This window comes from Callospermophilus lateralis, chromosome 5, assembly GCF_048772815.1.
Source record: "Callospermophilus lateralis isolate mCalLat2 chromosome 5, mCalLat2.hap1, whole genome shotgun sequence".
Taxonomy (NCBI): Eukaryota; Metazoa; Chordata; class Mammalia; order Rodentia; family Sciuridae; genus Callospermophilus; species Callospermophilus lateralis.
Window position 1 is genome coordinate 9,788,932 of NC_135309.1, and position 15,132 is coordinate 9,804,063.

The 15,132-nt window shown below is 51.6% G+C and overlaps 1 pseudogene; it reads left to right on the forward strand.

The window, feature by feature from the left end:
- Nucleotides 1-5,387: 5,387 nt before the first annotated feature.
- LOC143386930 (putative olfactory receptor 2W6 pseudogene) lies at nucleotides 5,388-6,332 on the forward strand (annotated as a pseudogene).
- The last annotated feature ends 8,800 nt before the right edge of the window (nucleotides 6,333-15,132 follow it).

Genomic DNA, 15,132 nt, shown 5'->3' on the forward strand with positions numbered 1-15,132 from the left:
GGGCTGAAGTGGAGACTCGAAGAATAGCCAGAGGGAAAGGCAGGGCCCAAACATGGAGGCAGCACCAGCTTGCTGTAGGCTTTCCATTTAACTTCATTTTAGAATCTCTTGGACATTTCAGTCAGGTTTTAAGAGCAATAATTCAAGTCCAGTATAGCTTCTGCCCCATTCACATACTTTTCTCTTTCAATTTTTTTGAGGTGGGAATGGAACCCAGAGCCTCACATATTCTGGGAAAGTACTCCACGATGAAGCTACACTCCAGCCTTTTTATTTTTTATTTTGAGACAGGGTCTGCCTAGTTGCTGAGGCGGGACTAATACTTGCAATCCTCTTGCCTGAGCCTTCCAAGTAGCAGGGATTGCAGGCCTGTGCCATGGTTCCTAGCAAGAGCCAAATCCATGTATCAGTTTAAGGGCGTCATTCTCTCCCTTTCTTAAAACTATCCATCATCCTGTTTGTTTACCTCTTTGTCAGCCTTTGTTATTTTATGTATTTTTCTTTGGAGCTTTTTGATAGGTTTGTGCTGATGTTTCATTTGCATCTGAATTTGCATTTGCCTAATGACTAGTGTCCCCAACACATGACATGTCTTCTGTGGTGAGACACCTCCTCCTGACTTTTGATCATTTTCTAATTGGGTTAAACTGTTAATATTTTTGAGAGAGCTTCATATATTCTAGACACCAGACCTCTGTTATAGTTTGAAAATATTTTTCCATTCTATAGTTTGCCTTTTAAGTCTCTTAGTGGTATCTTTTCCTAGGCGAGTTTTGATTTGGGTTAAGCCCAATTAATAACCTTTCCTTTTGTGGGTTGCTGAGAGTCAAGTCTAAGAATTTTTTACCTCTTCCTGGGTCCTGAAGGTTTCCTCACCTCCTTCTTTTAAAATTTCATAGCTTTACAGTTTGCATTGAAGCCCACAACACATTCAATTACTTGAGCTGTGTGGTCCATTTGCACCCAAGTTCATGGTCCAGAATGTTTGGTCACACAGGAGACCTATGTTGAGGCCCTGGGTGTCCTCAGCGCCAGTGTCTGTCCTCAGGCTGTGTCTTCTCCCCAGAATTGCTCCTAACCTCTTGGAAGCTCCAGCCCATGTGGGGAGCTTGCTCCAGGTCCTGGCAGTTTTTGCCTGTGGGCTGCTCCCCTCCCTGCTCCAGTCCTGTGACTCTGTACACACTCTTGGAGTCAGGTAGGCTGCTTCCCTCCTCTGTGTGCCTTACCTTTTCAGAGTTACTCACTATTTGTCTTTCTAGTTTATTTTCCTTTCCTTAAAAAATGTAGAATAATCTTGTCTGTAGCTATAAATTAGAAGGGGTGTGGTTTGGGGTAAGAATGGTGTTGAGCCTGTGTGGGGGACAGCTGGCGCTTGGGTTGTCTTGAATCTACCAAGGCTGGAGGCCTCTGCGGATTGAAATCTTGGGGGGTTCTTTCCGTCTGGGTCTTGCTGTGGGTTCTATGCATGCTTCCTTTTACATTTGTGAGGCTTATGCTAATTTTTTATATTTGGGAGCTCAGTGCTTCCTCCCTTGGGGTCCTTGAGAGCACAGTAGTCCCTGGGGTCCCCCGGGCTTGGGTCTGTAAACACGCTGACACCAGCCTCCTCAGGTCCCCAGGCGCCTCATTTCCCACAGCTACAGGAGATGAAAGCCACCTTTCCTGCCCCTAGGTGAACCAGTGCCATGGTGTCCCTGGCTATGCCTGGGACTCAGCCTGCTTCCCTACCCCAGGCTAGGAGGCCCCTTTTCCCCCATGCAGAGACCTGTCACTGTGAGACAAAGGCATTTTGATCTGAAATGTGGGTCCAGGCTACACCACCCGCTGCGCTAAGGTGAGACTCTGGCCACTCCTGCCTCAGGAAGTGATTTCTCCTCCTCCTTCTACTGCTGAAAGCTCCACCAACTCTTCTTCAGGTCAGATGTCATTTTTCTGTTTGATTTTCTATCAGAGTTGTCATTGAAGTTGCCTTCGGAAGACCCAGAATTGGCTGCTCATTCCTGGAGAAGTCTCCCCCTGATCTCTAGAATTGAGGGAAGAAGGGCTTCAGAACCTCAGGTCCTCAACCTTCCTGGAATAAGAAGGGTGAGGACTTTGAAATTTTTTTGTGTGTGTGAAAATGAGGCTCAGGTCTGACTCTCTACTAAAATCATCTTTGTGATGGCTTCTATTAGGGCTTATATTGGTTAGTGTGAATCAGAGTAAGGAGCTTCCCAACACCGACTTCTGATTTGGAACTCCATTTTTGAGAAAGATACTGCATCTGATTCAGAAAAAGATAGAATACACTGATTTCTACAATGAATCGTAGGCATATAAAGATGATTCTGTTCTACTTGTTTGCCTAGTCCCTGCTGGGCCAACCCAGGGTGCCCCTGGAGACTAGAGGCACACATAAAACCACACTCTTGTGTAGGAGAGGAGCCAGGTTGAACAGTAAGCTCTGTTCTTCTGTATCAGCATAGAGACAGCTTCTCTGCAATTGTGAAAAGAATCACAGGCTTTTCTCTAGAGACTGCTGAGACTAAGGGAGCTCTCTGCAGGCATGTAAGTGCAGGTTGGTGAGGGAAGGGTGACAAATGACTGCAGCCACAGCCCATACTGCACGAAAAGGATGGGAAAGGAGGAAGTGCAGAGCAGGGGACCTGAGCCCAGGGCTTGGCTGCCATAGGACCTGAGAGAGTGCAGAGAGGGGACCTGGGCCCTGGGCTTGGCTGGCACAGGACAGGAGGGAGTACAGAGCAAGGGACCTGGGCCCTAAGCTTGGCTGGCACAGGACAGGAGGGAGTGCAGAGTAGGGGACCTGAGCCTGGATTTGGCTGCTATAGGAAGGAGGGAGTGCAGAGCAGGGGACCTGAGCCCCAAGCTTATCTGGCACAGGACAGAAGGGAGTGCAGAGCAAGGGACCTGAGCTCTGGGCTTGGCAGGCATAGGACAGGAGGGAGTGAGAGCAGGGGACCTGAGACCTGGCTTGGCTGTCACAGGACAGGAGGGAGTGCACAGCAGGGGACTTGAGACCTGAGCTTGGCTGCTATAGGACAGGAGGGAGTGCAGAGAGGGGACCTGAGCTTGGCTGCTATAGGACAGGAGGGAGTGCAGAGAGGGGACCTGAGCCCTGGGCTTAGCTGGCACAGGACAGGAGGGAGTACAGAGCAGGGGACCTGAGCCCTGGGTTTGGCTGGCAGGGGACAGGAGGGAGTGCTCAGCAGGGGACCTGAGCCCTGGGCTTGACTGCCAGAGGACAAGAGGGAGTGCAGAGAGGGAACCTGAACCCTGGGCTTGGCTGGCACAGGACAGGAGGGAGTGCAGAATAGGGGACCTGAACCCTGGGTTTGGCTGCTATAGGAAAGAGAGGAGTGCAGAGAAGCATACCTGAGCCCTGAGCTTGGATGGCACAAGACAGGAGGGAGTGCAGAGCAGGGGACCTGAGCCCTGGGTTTGGCTGGCACAGGACAGGAGGGAGTGCAGAGCAGGGGACCTGAGCCCTGGGTTTGGCTGCTATAGGAAGGAGGGGAGTGCAGAGCAGGGGACCTGAGCCCCGAGCTTGGCTGGCATAGGACAAGAGGGAGTGCAGAGCGGGGGACTTGAGCCCTGGGCTTGGCTACTATTGGAAGGAGGGAGTGCATAGAGACAGGAGTGGCCAGAGAGAGTCTCACCTTAGCTCAGTGGGTGGTGTGGCCTGAACCCACATTTCAGATCAATACCTTTGTCTCACAGTGGCAGGTCCCTGCAAGGGGAAAAAGGGGTCTAAAAATTCCTAAATAAGAATGTGCATTATATCTGAAATACAAATAGTTCCCCCACTGTTTGTTGTTAATTTCTATCCATTAAAGCCTAGAAAGCCCTGGTCTGTCCTCCATGAGTTGGTGTGGTTGGAGCATAACCTTAGGTCAGAGAATCGAGTCCCATTCACCAACCCAATTTCAGAACATTAGGCCGAAGTTTCCATAATGAGTTCACATTTACTATTTCATGCCAATGAAACTACTAAAGGAATTTGACATTTTCATAGCTCCTTTGCAATTTCATGATTGTCAACCAAACACCTGGGCAGGATGCAAGTCAGAGGACAATGCGTAGTGGCCACCTCACACTGATGTAATAAAGCATGGAGGAAAAATGTTTTTAAAAGACCTGAGGTCACCTTGCAATTTTGGCTCAGGAGTGGCAGTCTAAGTGACAGCCATTGCTAAACAATTTGTGTAGTTTGTCATCGCCAGTCCTTGTGTCTCTCCATGGGGTGAAATTTAGCAATGGGTCTGTGGATACCGAAGCTCAGCTGCTCTTCACACTCGACACTTGCAAAGTGTGCCTGTGAAAGTCTTCCGGTTCTTTAGCACTTGTCTGGCCACTTCAGAGGGTTCCCTGCCACTTTCCTACCCCTTTGTGTGGCTTGGCTGGGGATCTGGTGTCTGAACTGTTGGATTCAAACTTAGGGATCCCCACCACAGCTTCAGCCAGGCAGAGTTTGCAGACTCCACCATGAGGGCTGACAGGTGGGGCAGCAGCCACAGGCACACAGGGGTCCTTCAAAATGCTTCTGTACTCCCATGTCCACTGTCCTGTTTTACCTGGTGTCACTTGCTACTACTGTCTCAAGGGAGGCCTTCCTCAGTAGCTATTGGCACTACAGGCAGGGTCCCCTTTACAGCCCTTGTCTTAGATAACTGCAGCCCTGGAGGCTGTAGGTGGCCAAGATATAAGCCCACTGTCACCAGGCATGTAGATATGGGAGGTATGGATCAGGACCTAAAAGCCCTGTCCTCTTTCCATCTTGCATGAGGAAAGCCAACACACAGGATGCCAAGCTGGGTTGTAGGTCATGTATTGCAGAGGCAGAATCACACCTGTCACCTCAAGAATTATTGGGTCCTGTTTTGATACAATGGCCTGCCATTCAAGGTGGCCTCATGTGTGCATTCGCAAAGTCCCTGAGCGTCGCCCCTGAGTTTGACCTCTGTACCTGGGCACATCCTGCTGGCTCTTGTGGGAGCATCCTGCTCAGTGGGCCACAGGTCACATTCCTTCTGAGAACACAGCTAGAGCCCGGCTCTCAGGTCATGGCCTCCGTTAACACAGGCGCTGCTGCAGGACCCTCTCCACCCGTTGGGAGTCACTGGCCAACACCCAGCCCTCGACAACTCTTCTGGCTGAGCTTCTGACCCGCCTTGGTCATCACATGCCTGTACCGTTCCCCAAGGCGGCAGGCTCCGGGACAGATCCATGCCCCACCTGGGAGTCGGGCACACTGCCCTGCATAATGGGCATCTGTAGGTGTACACTCAGAGGTGAACTCTCTTGAGTGCACAGCTGGGTGCAGCGGGCAGGGGGCCATGCTGCGTTCTCTTACCAGTGCCCTCGCTGTTTCTGCACACAGTGGGGTGGCCATGGGGAGCGGCAATGACAGCTCCCTCCAGGCGTTCATCCTGGTGGGCTTCTCTGACCGGCCTCGACTGGAGAGGGTCCTGTTTGCCTCTGTCTTGGTCTTCTATGTCCTGGCACTGGTGGGCAACGCTGCCATTGTCCTCTTGTCCCTCGCGGATGCCAGGCTCCACACGCCCATGTACTTCTTCCTTGGGAACCTGTCCTTCCTGGACCTCTGCTTCACCACCAGCATTGTGCCTCAGCTGCTGTGGAACCTCTGGGGCCCAGACAAGACCATCAGCTACCACGGCTGTGTGGCCCAGCTCTATGTCTACATGGTGCTGGGCTCCACCGAGTGTGTCCTCCTGGCTGTCATGTCCTACGACCGCCACGTGGCCGTCTGCCGGCCCCTGCACTACATGGTGCTCATGCACCCCCGCCTCTGCCTGCAGCTGGTCGCTGTGGCCTGGGGCTGCGGCTTTCTGAACGCCTTCGTCATGTGTCCTCAGACCATGCGGCTCTCGCGCTGTGGGCGCCACAGGGTGGACCACTTTCTCTGTGAGATGCCGGCTCTCATTGCCATGTCCTGTGAGGACACCATGCTGGTGGAAGCCTGTGCCTTTGCCCTGGGGGTGGCGCTTCTGCTGGTGCCCCTGTCCCTGATCCTCGTCTCGTACGGCACGATCGCAGCCGCAGTGCTGAGGATCAGGTCGACTGCGGGGCGCAGGAAGGCCTTCAGCACCTGCTCCTCCCACCTGCTGGTGGTCTCTCTATTCTACGGGACCATCATCTACATGTACCTGCAGCCGGCCAACAGCTACTCGCAGGACCAGGGCAAGTTCCTCACGCTCTTCTACACGGTGGTCACACCCAGCGCCAACCCCCTCATCTATACCCTGAGGAACAAGGATGTAAAGGGGGCAGTGGCCAGGCTCCTGGGCTGGGAGAAGGGGTCTGGGGAAGCTTAAGTGAGCAGCACTTGCATCTGGCTGCTAAGTGCAGTGTCCCTTCCACATCCTCAGGCCAGTGGTGTTCTGTGGAGGCGGGCTGGGGCGGATCTGGGAATCTTCACATATACATCATGAGATATCTCAAATTCACACTTAAGTCTCAAGTACAAACGTGACATCCATCTGTGTTTCCTGTGTGTACATACACATAGCCTCAAAGTCTCTGTGTAGGCTTTCAGATCACCTGTGTCACCACAGGCTTGCAGGTCCCGGGTGGGGTTTCCATGGTGGGGTGCTGATAGTGCTGAGGAGGTTTTGGGTTTTGGAGCACTGGGACACGGGGAGCTCAGATTGGGGTGCCTGATCCATGCGGAGGACTTGCTGGAGCCATTCCTAGTCACCTGAGCCACCAAGTGAGGCAGACAACACAGTGGCTCAGGGTTCCGGTGTGGCTCGCCCTGCCGGGTCTGGACCAGCTGTCAGCTCTAGGAGCTCTGCTCCACAATGGCAGGGGACTTGTCACCTGCCCTGTCCCACAAGCACCAGGCAGTTTGCAACTACATCCTAGTTGTCAAGAGAGACAGTGAGCAGCGTTTCTCAGCACCCCTGTGCCCATGACTGTGGTGGCATTTCCAATGGGCATCTGGGCATGCTGGGAGGACAGCCTCTGCCCAGGCTGTCCTCATGAGCCGGGAGTAGCCTTTTAGGTGCATCTTCTGGAAGGGAGGACTGGGGGTCGTGGCGCCTCTCCTTGGCTGTTCTCACAGCAGAGTGCTCCCAGGAGGGCTGAGCAGCCAAGGACCTAGAAGGAGCCAGGCAGATGGTTTTCATTCAAGGGGACTGATGATCTTGGTCTCCTGGGGAGGTTCCTGGCCAACCTCAGACATGGTGCTGTTGGCGATCTTACAAGGTCAGTGCAGCAGGATGTCACTAAGAGCAGCGCCGCAGCAGCAGGTGCCTCAGAGCCTGAGGATGTGACTTCCCGGCTCCGCAGCCCCGGAGTGCAAGACCACGGCTGGGCAGGCGTCTGTTAAAGGCTCCCCCCAGTCTCTGGTGACAGACAGACCTGGGAGTTGTCGTGTTGGGGATAGTCAAAGTCGGCTCCTCTCTTTCCCAAGCCTTCTTCCCATGTCCTGAACCATGACCACCCTCGGGGGATGGGAGTGACCAGAGAGCCTCAGCCCACCCTGTTCCTCGCTCAGCAGCGTCCCTCCGGTGACTGTTCCAGGTGAACGGATGGTCCCTTTCATAGACTAGCCTTATTCTAAGTCCTGGCTTTAGTTTAACCCTGGAGGGGTACAAAACCCAGGAGCAGAGGGAGATGGGTTCACACTGAGAGCCACCTGACCCCCAACCAGGCTCAGTGGCTTTAACCTATAATGACTCCGCTGGGCTCCTTGGCTGGAAACCGCTGATCCCACCCTTGCGAGGAATGATCCGTGGATGAATCGCCTGGAGAAGGGGCCTGGAGAGTGCCCGTGGGGACACTTACTCTGGGAAGATGCTGTGCCAGTGCACAGGGGCAACTCCATGCCTCTGGGTGAGATGGAGCTGAGGGGCTGGGAATCTCAGCGGCATGGCTGCCAGTCAGTGAACAGCAGCACTTGGGACCCCTCCTCTTAAGTCAGTGGAGCTGAGAGTGTGGCCGCAGGTGTGCCCTTCCAGATGGCCTGGTGTGGGATTCCGTTTGTCCTTGGCTTAGAGTAGATACCAGCAAGGGAAGGAAACCCTTATCTCAGGCTCAGGGCAGATTCTGCTGCAGAGCTTACTGAGACCCTCTCTGAAGCTGTGGGTGACGGAATTGTCTAGACTGTCTCCTGGCCGCACAGGGAGGAGGCTCTGTGCTTGCTGGCATTCCTTGTGACACAGGGATAAATGCAGCCGGTGTCACAGAATGGCGTTGTGAAGGACCCACAGCCACACTGCTGTGCTCAGTGGGTGGACTCCTCATCTGGCTCCTCCTTGGATCTGTTTGGTTTTGGTTGGTTTGGCTTAAGGGACCCTGCCTAAGAAGCATCTCAGAAGCACCACCGCAAGTGTGTTCTTTGTGGAAGTTTATGTGGGAATGAGTTGTCACTTACACACTACTCTCTGTTCCTTTGGATACACGCCCAGGAGCAGAACTGCTGGATCACAGGGGCTGCCGTTCTCTGCTGTGGTTGTGCTCACAGCGCCCAAGGGTTCCCTTTTCTTTGCACCCTGCTGACATTTATTACTTTTTGTCTTTTTGATAATGACCATTCTAACAAGCATGAGGTGACATCTCATCTCGTGGTCTTAACTTGCGTTGCCCTGATTGTCAGTGGTTCTGAAGTTTTTGTGTACATGTTGGGCATTTGAATGCTCCTTGTTAGAAATATCTATTTTGAGAAATACCTATTTAGATCCTCCTCTCATTTTTGAATGAAATTACTTGTTTTCTTCCTGTTGAGCTTTTTGGGTTCCGTGTGTGTCTGGGATTCTGATCCCTGTCAGGTGTGGCTTGCAGGTGCATGCTCTCATTCTGTCCTCCTCTGCTGTTGATTGGGTCCTTTGCTGTGCAGAAGCTCGTCAGTTTGATGGAATTCTGTTCATTTCCACATTTTTTGCCTGTGCTTTTGGGGTTCTATCCAAAAAGTCATTGTCATAGAGCTTTTAATCTGTTTTCTGCCAGCTATTCTCCACTTTCGGGTCTCACATTTAATATCTCTAATCTGTTTCCTAAATTATGAAATTAAGAAAACATCTGACACACACCTCTGCATCTGGGTGTGAGAAACCAAGGTAGGGATGACGTAGGAGGCCACGGTCCATTTCTATTGGTGGAGGCACTGTGTCCAGATTTGGCCAGGCAGAGTGGGCTAGGCTTCCTTGAGCTCAGGGCCAGGTACAGAGTAGGCTAGGGTTCCCTGGGCTCAAGGCCAGGTGCACAGTGGGCTAGAGTTCTCTGGGGCTCAGAGCCAGGTGTAGAGTGGGCTGGGGTTCCCTGAGCTCAGGGCCAGGCAAAGAATGGGCTAGGGTTCCCTGGGCTCAGAGCCAGGCACAGAGTGGGCTAGGGTTCCCTGGTCTCAGGGCCAGGTGTAGAGTGGGCTAGGGCTCCCTGGGGCTCAGGGCCAGGTGCAGAGTGGGCTAGGGTTCCCTGGGCTCAGGGCCAGGTTCAGAGAGGGCTAGGGTTCCCTGAGCTCAGGGCCAGGTATAGAGTGGGCTAGGGTTCTCTGGATCTCATAGCTAAGTACAGAGTAGGGTAAGGTTTCCTGGGGCTCAGGGCAAGGTGCAGAGTGGGCTAGGGTTCCCTGGGGCTCAGGCCAGGTGCAGAGTGGGCTAGGGTTCCCTGGGGCTCAGGGCCAGGTGCAGAGTGGGCTAGGGTTCCCTGGGCTCAGGGCCAGGTACAACCTTGGGTAAGATTCCCTTAGGCTCAGGGCCCTGGGTTGGTGTGTCTGTGCCTATCAGTGTGTTTTACCTGTTTCCTGGAGCTCTTTTGCTTCCATAGATCAGTCTCTGAAGATTAAAACTCATGCAAACGTTCCCTCCAGCCTGCGGATACAAATCTGTGGAAACTGGTCTTGTGACTTGATTTTTAATAATAAAATTTAGCAATGTTATTATGAAGACAAGGTCTCCCCCGGGGCCTGCAAGTCTAGCTTCTACCTCTGCTACATTAGCTCGCAGCTCATGCATACTCTGACATATCTGGAATTTCCTTCAGGTTGTGGTGACCTGTCACTCTGGTGCCTGTCTCTGTCTCTTCACATCAGACACATGCAATTGACCCAGGCTGCTCAGCCATGTTCCCACCAAGAGCTTGTGCTCTGAACTTTTGGGACCTTTCACAGGGAAGTGAGTGTTTCTCGCCGCTGAGCAGGACTTTCCACCTTCCTGTCATGAATTTGCTTTGGGGAAAGGGGAAAAAATGGAATTTCAAGTGTATGGTGTAGTGCAGGTCTGAGGGCTCTGGACTTGTGCTGTTGCCAAGGAGGAAGGCTAGGATTCCAGGTCACAGGTAGACCTGCAGAGATGAACTCATGCTCCATCCCAAATAGCCAGGAACTTAAGTGACCAGCCCCTTGTAGGTGCAGCCAGTGCAGGATCTCCCATCTCTTGAGCTAGAGCTTGGTATGAGGGCGCACACTTAACAGAGCTTTGCAAAATACGTTGATTTTACCTCGGAAGCAGAACACAGAAGTCAAACTCAGGTATTGTAAGAGCTCACTTTTATACTGCTGTACTGATTTATCACAAATACTTACCAGTGACACTACATCCCCTGTTCCTGCAGGGGATAGAAAAATTCATGATTAATGACAACATTCACACATTTGTCATTTGCACTTAATTGATTTTCCTTCACTCAGCAAGTGTAAGGACTGTGGAGATGGATGAGAAGATAGTGGGAAAATCCAGTGGCGCCCATGCTGGCCTGCCGTGGAGGGGCAGCTGGGCCCATCTCTTGGTTCTGAGGTATGGTGTCCTGTTGGAGACACATCTGTTGGATCTTGAGGACTGAGAGTGTTAGAAAGCAGAAGAGCATGAGGAAGGCGGTGCAGGGCAGAGGGAGACGGCAGTGGGTGCATTTGCCCAGGGTTCAGCATGGAGGCATGCCTCCACCAGTGTTAAGCTGACTGGTTTGGTTTGGCCCCTCACAGAGAGAAAATGAGTGGGCCTAGGACAAGCCTGGCATCAATAGGATACATTTAAGTCAGGTCACTTGCTACAGCTTACAGTGTGCCCTGGAGGAGAAGGGGAGGAAAAGCCTTTTAAAACGTCTCTCCTAGTGTCCCATGGTCACACAATAGTGGAGTACATTGACATAATTGCGGCTGCATGCAATGTCACCTGCTCCATTTCAGTCTTCTGTGCTTCCTCTTTCTTCCCTCTCCTCATTTCCCTTCCCCTAAGCTCTTCCTTCCATTTATTGTCTACCTTAGTGCTTTACAGCTGGACACAGGTGCAATGCACTGTGGAGTGTACATGGTGTGCAGAGCATGGGCTGGTCATCTCCTGCCTTGGTTCCTCCCTCCTGGCCCCCTTCCTCTGCTCCACTGACCTCCCCTCTACTTCCAGAGGATCTGCCCCCGCTTTTCTTCCATTATTCTGCTCTAGCTTCCACATATGAGAGAAAATAAGAAAAAAGCCTTTTAATAATTCAGGAAGAACTTATGCAAGTTTAATTAGTGAAACAGGAGAGTAATGGAGACTAGGAATTGGGTTTGGGAGACAGATGTTAAAGCAGTGGGATGGTGAGGCTTGGGACGTGGTTGGGCATGGAAAGCGAAGTTCCAGAGTTCCGGTCCTGGTTGCTTCTCTGGGCCTGGAGGGAACACGTTGTTAGTTGGTAATTAGCAGTTTTCTCTCAAATAAATGGGAAGAATCAAAAGAATCATTATGTTAGAACTAATCATTATGTTAGAACAAATGCTGTGAAAATAATGACCTCAGATCCATCCTGTTGAGACAAAGCCCCTGGCACTGGGAGCTCATTACCCTCTTGGCACAGAAGCCTGCGGGGGAATGGAGCCATTAAGAAGTCCACTGTGTGTCTGGGTGGGGCCTCTGAGGAGTGTCTCCTGTGCCCCATTGGACTGCGGGAGGCCTCCAGGACCCTAGGGATCCCCAGGCGTCTGTGTAAAATCTGCACAGGAAGGCAGCCTGCAGGAAGTCCCAGAGCCCTGTCTTCCCTCACTTGGCCTTGGAACACAGTTACACCAATGGCAGAGAGCGTTTCCTGGCCCTGGGGAGCAAGGCCATCCGGGGCCCTTCAGGTTAAGGAGCTCCTGGTGGAGACTCCCAGGCTCAGACGCCTCAGACACGCGTCGTCCTCATCCCCGAGGGAGAAATGAATTTCAAATTTAAATTTTTCTGCTACAGAATCTTCCAAATAAGTGCAGAGTCCATGTGTATGTACAGACCTAAGAAAAAAATACAGGGAAAGCAACACTTTCTTTGAGTTGATTTATATTTTAAGATTTGTCCTGAAGTAAAATTGTAAAAATGTTGGTGTGCAGTTCTATTAATTTTGTAGACACATAGACTTATATAATGACCATCAAGATCAGGGTGTCCATCCTGAGGGCTCCCTGGTACCCTTTCTGTCTACACTCTGCCCCAGCCCTAAACTCTGAATCCTGAATCCGTGTTCATCACTATCATTTTTTCTTGGGGACAGCGCAGCATACGTGTCATCTTGAAGGACCCTTATGAAGGCCACGGCTGACTTTAAAGTTGCCCCTTCAAAGTCAGCAGGCTGCACGGGCCGCCCATTCTGATGGCTGTGCGGGCCGCTCAGGTTTAGTTTGTGCTGAGCAGAATTCCTTTGCATGGGTGGCCTCCGTGTGCCTGTTTCGCTAGTTGAAGGGCATTTGGGCTGTGCACGGTCTTGGGTAATGATAAGTAGAGCTGCTATAAACTCTTAAATACAAGTTTCCTTGGGAACGTATAGGGGCCCTCAGAAGCTGCCAAGTCCTTTCACTTGGCAGCGGGTGCATCCCACCAATGGTTCGTGGCCGCCCTGCCGCCAGCTGGCCTTAGCTGCGCACACAGGAGGTGTGCAGGCCCAGTGCAGGCCCCCTGCAGGCCGCGCCACGCCAACGTCCTCGTGGTGATGACTCAGGGCCCCTTTCCATGTGGATTTGTCACCACTACGTCCTTTTCTATAAGGTGACCGTTTCCAGTGTTTACTCATTTTTAACGATTTGCTTCTGTTTTCCCTGTAGAGTCGGCACAATCTTCAGCAAGTCAGGACAGAGTCGATGGGTGGACAGTGGCCTGCGGATGTCTCACCCCAGGTTTCCACAGGGTCTCTTGTGCTCTCCATGGTAACTTTCAGCAGCACTTGCAATCTGAATGACGTTCCCTGGCCAGCCTCTCCGCCGCCTGTTGGCTTATGGTGTGCTAAGAAATCTGCTCCTACCCAGCCTGTAAGTGTTTTTCTTCTGTTTTCTATTAAACTCCTATGATTTTACATTGCATGTCAATCGTCTGTGACCCGGTTTGGGTTGATCTTGTAGAAGGGATGAGGTTCAAGTGAGGGTTTTTGATAGCATGTGGAGGTCCACTCGTTCCAGCAATTTGTCTTTCTTACTGCTAATGCTTAATTCTTGTGAGTTTTTTTTCTTTTTAGAAATCATGTTACAGATGCTCCGATACAAATTTTTGTTTTGAATTTTTTCAACATAGTTCTTAATGACTTAAAAAACTTTATTCATTCACATCAAACATGAACTAAATTCATAAGAATTTTGTCTCAAATAATGGGATTTTCATTCCTCAAGAGAATTCATGAATGAAAAGGAGCTTACAGCAGGGTCTGGGGTTTGGTGTGATTTTTATTTCCAAAAGTAGGCGAGACAGAAGCTTACCTTGTCCACAGTGAAAACTCCTGAATGCTGTGCTCAGAAGCCAGTCCACACCCACAGAGATCATCCCCATGCTTCTCTGTTCTGAGGTTGGGAAGGGGGCATACTGGGTTAATTTGATTGCAATGCTGTATAAACAGGGGCCTTTATTCAGGAAGTGCTTCTTGAATCTTAAATATACAAGAACAGCAAAAAAATGGGATAAATGGGTGGCAAAGGGACTCAGAGGAGACTCAAAGGGACTCCAAGAGGAGGGTGGGTGTGCCTGGTTGACCGTAGAGGACATGCTGAGGAGCAGAGACCACAGCTGCATGGAGGAGCAGGTGGTGACCACCTTGTCACTTGGTGAAGGCTGACCCCAGTCCCTTAGCAGGGACACAGTTGTAGGAGACCAGGATCAGGAGAGACCCAGGACAGTGTGTCCAGGCAGGATGGGCTGATGGCAGCCAGCACCTCACATACAACATGTGATGCGTCAGTGACAGCAATGACCGTGTAGCCCCAGGGACGTGGTCGGTGGGGACAACATCAGGTGGAACTGGTGGTCCCATTGAGCCAGGCTTAGGCTGCCATCTGCAAGAATAGCTATGGATGCATCATGACCCATGATGGAGCAGCTTGCAGCTGGCTGTAAAGAGTATGCTCCACGAACAGAGGGGCATGCATCCACGGCCTCGTGGGCATGAAGGAGATGGGCTGCTCACTCCAGTTGTGATGGTCTTTCCTGGGCTCAGAGGCTGACCAGCAGCCAGGGAAAGATGCTGGGTATAGCAGAAGCTGAGGACGGACAGGGTGCTGAGGAGGAAGAATGTGGGCGTGTGGAGTTAAGAGGTCACCAGGAACAGGAAGATGACTCACTAATCCACCTCTCCTGCCTAGTGCCTCAAATCTGTAGGAAGGTGTCGAGTTGGGACTTTGTCTGCAATGGGGTGTGGCTATAGCTTTCCATCTGCAGCACTGGGGTCCATATAACTCTAGAGACCTCTGCAAAATAGAGCTTTTAAAAGATCTGTATTGGTATTTCCAGAACTAAAGTGTCATAAAAAACCCAGCTTCTTTTCAGACTCTGCCAGTGATGAGCCCCTTTCTGCTTCCTGATGAAATCTAGACTGAGGGGCACAGCAGCTTTGGTTAGCGGGACCAGCACCCTCACCCCTACCTCACACTCTGTGCCTCAGTGCTGTCCTTGCTCCGAGCTGCAGAGCTGGACAGGGACCAGGCACAGTGCGTTGCCAGCTACTCACTAACCGTGTGACCAGGAGAATGACAGCTGGGACTTGACCATGCATCCCTGGTCCTGACCCAGTCATCTTGACCACACTGCATCCCGTGTCAACAGAGGGTAGCTTGAGGGAGAAGCTAGGATCATTGTGTGGGTGTCATTTTTCAATAAGTTTGCTTCTGATCTGCCTCAACTCTGTAAGAGTGAGCCAAGTATTCTCATTATCAAATAGACATGAACCAAATATTTGGGCAGTGAGCATGGA